Raw genomic sequence first — 4,766 nt, 5'->3', positions numbered from 1 at the left:
CACTCAAAGCCAGTGGACCTAGGATGTCAACAGGAGTCAGTGTCTCATACCTGACACAATAGGCTTCACACCCAGAGTAGCGCTTAAGAAGTAGGACCCAAGAAGCCCACTTTATACTAAGGGGAAAAATCATGACGAGGATACTATGCTTGTCAAAATAGATGCCCCAAATACTGACGTGCCCAGCTTTCATAAGACAAATGCTAGCTGGGCGGTGGTGGCACACGCCTGTAATCCCAGTACTCTGGGAGGCAGAGGCAGGAGAATTTTTGAGTTCAAGGCCAGCCTGGTCTACAGAGTGAGTTCCAGGACAGCCAGAGCTATACAGAGAAACCCCATCTCAAAAAAACCAAATCCAAAAAAAAAAAAAAAGAAAAAGAAAAGAAAAGAAAAAAAGAAAAAGGAAAAAAAGACAAATGCTACAGTATGAACACCACTGTCACAATGACACAGATGAACACTGGCACAACGGTGGGTGATTTCAATACCTTATTCTCAGAAACTGGCAGGCCTTCTCAACAATAACAAAAATAAAAAAAATCAAAGAAATAAGCGAGCCAAATGACACCATAGATTAAATGTGCTTAGCAGACATTTACAGAACGTTCCATTCGAGGTCTGCAGAGCACGCATTTATCTCAACAGTCCATGAAACTCCATGAAACAGATCATTTATTAAGGCTCAAAACAAGACTCAACAAATACGAGAAAGCTGCAATAATCCCTTGCATCCCATCTGATCATAATGGAACAGATAGACAGCAAGAGAAACCCCAGAGCGCACACAGAGTCTTGGAGAGCAGGCAACACCCGCTGAATGAAGAATGGGCCCTTGAAGAAATCAAAAGGGAAATAAAATATTATTAAATCAAATTAAAATAAAAATACAACATACCAAAATACAAGGATACCTGTCCTAAGAGGGAAGTTTGTACCTTAAATATTGTCATTAAAAAAAAAAAATCAGAGAGCTCTGAGGAGGAGAGAAGGATTGTGGGAGGGGTGATGGTGAGGGGATCAGGGCAGTGGGGAAGATGTAAAGTGAATAAGTAAAAAAAGTAAATAAAAATTAAAAAAAAAGAAATAGTCCCAGATTTTAATTAAAACATTTATCAACTAAAAAGAAAAAAGTCAGAGAGCTCTCAAATAAATAACAATGTATCTTAAAACTCGGGGGGGGGGAATAAAGAATAAACCCCAAATCAATAGATGGAATGATAATTAATATCAGGGCAAAAATTAATGGAGACCAGAAACAAAACAAAACCTACCAAGGAATCAGTGGAATAAAAAGCTGATTCTTTGAAAAGATAAACAGGATTGATGTAACAAAGAAACTAACCAAAGAGAGAAAAGACCCAAAGAACAAAATTAGGAAGAAATTACAACAGGAATCAATGACATTCAGGAAGCCATTAGGTTTTGCTCGAGAACTCAGACTCACTCTACTTATTGGAAAAGCTTAGAGACATGGGCTCACGTTCAGTGTCTAAATATCTATGACCCACCAGACTTAAACCAAGAGGAAACAAACAGTGTGAACATTTACCAAGCAGTGAGGTCAAAGCAGCACTTTAAAAATTTCCCAACTCCATAGTGGGCAACACGGTGGAGCTGCCTCTGGAGGCGTGGTTACTAGTGAGCTGGCAGGAGGGTGGAAGAGCTGACCCCACCTCCTGCTAATGGCAGCACTGGGTGCCTTACCATCAGTGCTGGAGCGCTCACCCTGGTGAGCAGGTAAGGAAGAGCTCACCTGCCGCTAAAGCCCAGATCCAGGGCTTTGAACTGGCCCATCTCAAAATCTACAGCATCTGTGAACTGTTGGGGCAGCCTTGTGAAACAGCCAGTCTTGCCAACCCAAATCTGCAGGATCTCCATGACAAAGGATAACAGAGTCACTGGGGCGGAGTCCCAGTGAGGATCCTATACTGATGGCATCACAGAAGCCAGATAGCTCCAACCAGCCAATGACTCACTGCAGTGAAGTGAAGATGTGTGGACAGTGGAGTACACTGTGGGGCACACTGTGACACTATAGTTTCCAGGATGAGATGTTTTTTATGCTTTTTGTTTTTGTTTATTTTTTGTCTGTGCGCGTGTGTGTGTGTGTGTGTGTGTGTGTGTGTGTGTATTTTGCTTGGGGTGGGAGGTTGCAAGGACAGAGGGTGGATACAAGAGGCTGGAGAGACCAGTGGGATTGAGGTGCATGATGGGAAACTCACAAAGAATCAAAAACAAGTAAAAAAAAAATCTCCCGGCTAAAATACATCCAGTCCCAGAGGGGTTCACTGGTGAATTTTGCCAGAACTTATAAGAACTAACATCAGTACTTCACAAACTATTCTGTAAAATAGAAAAAGAGGGAAAGAAACACCACTGAACTCTTTGTATGAAGTTAGACCTGCCTTGATTAAAAGCAGACAAAGGCAGCCAATCGCAGGAGTGGAGATTATAGACCAGTTTTCCTGATGAACTTTGGGGCAAAGCTTCTTAGCAAAATACTTGCAAACCTCATTCAAGAGCAGACCATTTTACTACAAAGATCACACAGTAAACCCCAGCAAGCAGCTAGATATTGTCTTAATCACAGATATGCACATCAAAGAAGAATTAGCCACAAATTTGCCTATATGCTAATGGTGAATTGGTTTAACAAATGCCCCAAGGTGGTATAATAAGAGAACTATGTTGTTTATGTGAAGGTAGGAAATCTCTCTTTCTTAAATATGTTACCCGAACCTCAATGTATAAAAGCAAATTTGATAAATTCAACTTACTCAATGTGTCAACACTTACTCTCTAACTAGAAGTGGTAGAGAATCTTCTGGTCCACTGACAATGTATTAACTGAGAAGAAGAAGAATTCAGAAAAGTTGAAGGTTAAGTCCCTTTCAGCAGTATGCTGAAAACACCATGCCCTTTAGACCCAGGACTCAGATGAGTTGAGCTGGATCTGACCTGAGAGTCTCCTCCCTATGCCTTCTTAGTACCAGAAGGTGCGTTACAATACAAGCTGCCAAAGGAGGAAAGCAACAGAGAGTCCTGCCAGCTGTGACCCTGAGAACCGCAACAGTGACCAGCATGACAAGATATCCCTAAAGGTGCAGTGGTGGCCCTTAGATCTCGGTGGTGACCAATAGCTGTCTAATTGGACTTCAGGCCCATTCAGTAAGAGGACGATTATACTTGGCACTATAAACCTAGATGACTACCTGGTGCTAGTAAGGTCCTGGATTCTGGAGGAGAAATTTATACAGTTGCTTTCCTAAGCCAGTGTGATCTCAAACTACATTCAAAATACTTATCTTTGCATCCACAGGTAAGTACAACTCTCACCCTCCATGCAGGAAGCTCCTTTTCAGCAGGTGAAAACTATTACAGAAAGCTATGATAGTCAAAAGGCAGGCAGTGACTGCGGATGCCTAGCTCCAGTTGATGTATCTACACTACAACCCAAAGCTGAGGCTGGGGGAACGTCATGGAACAGAGGGCAGAAGACAGACTGCAAGAGCCAGAGAGCCAACAAATCTGTTGTGAGACTGTGTCTCCTAGAAAGGACAGGAAGCTGCACCATGAAATCTCAACAATATGGCTTCCTAAACAGGAGCTGAGCAATGTGCCGCCAGGTGACAGCCCACTGTGCATGGGGGAGTCCCATAGAACCCCAGCCCTACATGAGGAGCTACATGCAATTAATGACTACCGAGAGAGGCAGAGTTAGTCTTCCCAGAGATGAACTCCTTAATTGCTTATTGTCCATTACCAGTGGTCAACCCTAAAGATATATACATGTGAGGAATGCTAAATGGATGAAGTATCGCTTCTCGGCCTTTTGGCTAAGATCAAGTGTGGTATCTGTTCTTATCAGCTAAGTGGATGAAGTAAGTTGTCCACACACACACACACACACACACACACACACTCACACACATGTGCACACACACATATGCACACATTTCTGCACATGCATATATGCACACACATGCATACACACAAGCAGACACATACATGTGCACACATGCACACACATATATGTACACACATGTGCACGCATATATGCACACATGTGTACACACATGCATACACACAAGCAGGCACACACATGAACACACATATACACCCAGGTTTGCACACACATGCATGTACACATACATGCACACACACATACACACACTTGCACACATGCAATGTATTATATATATATGTATAAAATGTTTTAAAGAAAAAGGCCATGAATTAACTGTTATAGGGCTATGATATATATAAATATTATGATATATAAATCAATATATTTCACAATGTATTATATAAATATATATTTATATATTATATACTTCATAATATATAAATATTATGAATATTTATAAGACATTCATATCTTATAAATAATGCAAGGGGCTTAGTAAATGAGTCCTATAAAATGAATTTTTAAGAAATAACTACATACTTGAAGGTGCTTCAGAGGCACATGGAGGGTTAATTACACGGGAAATGCTCCTCATCATTGATCGTTAAGTTTACAATCGATTAAAGTAACTGTTCTACTTTTTTCCCTGTTACTGTGATAAACACCACAAATAAAAGCAGCTTAGGGAGGAAAGGGTTTATTGGGCTTCCACTTCCAGATCCCAGTCCATCACCGAGGACAGCCAAGGCAGGGACAGAGAAGCGGAGACCATGGAGAAGAGCTACTTACTGGATTATTCTCCAGGACTTGTTCAGCTTGCTTTAAACATTGTTTTTTAACCTTAAAACTTTTACATGCT

General features: G+C 41.2%; 1 pseudogene; it reads left to right on the top strand.

Annotated features, from left to right (window-relative positions):
- Positions 1–3,816: 3,816 nt before the first annotated feature.
- Positions 3,817–3,907, top strand: LOC127688255 (uncharacterized; annotated as a pseudogene).
- The last annotated feature ends 859 nt before the right edge of the window (positions 3,908–4,766 follow it).

The sequence above is a fragment of the Apodemus sylvaticus genome, chromosome 6 (genome assembly GCF_947179515.1).
Source record: "Apodemus sylvaticus chromosome 6, mApoSyl1.1, whole genome shotgun sequence".
Taxonomy (NCBI): domain Eukaryota; kingdom Metazoa; phylum Chordata; class Mammalia; order Rodentia; family Muridae; genus Apodemus; species Apodemus sylvaticus.
Note: the sequence above shows the minus strand (reverse complement) of the source record. Positions and strands in the feature narration are given on the sequence as shown.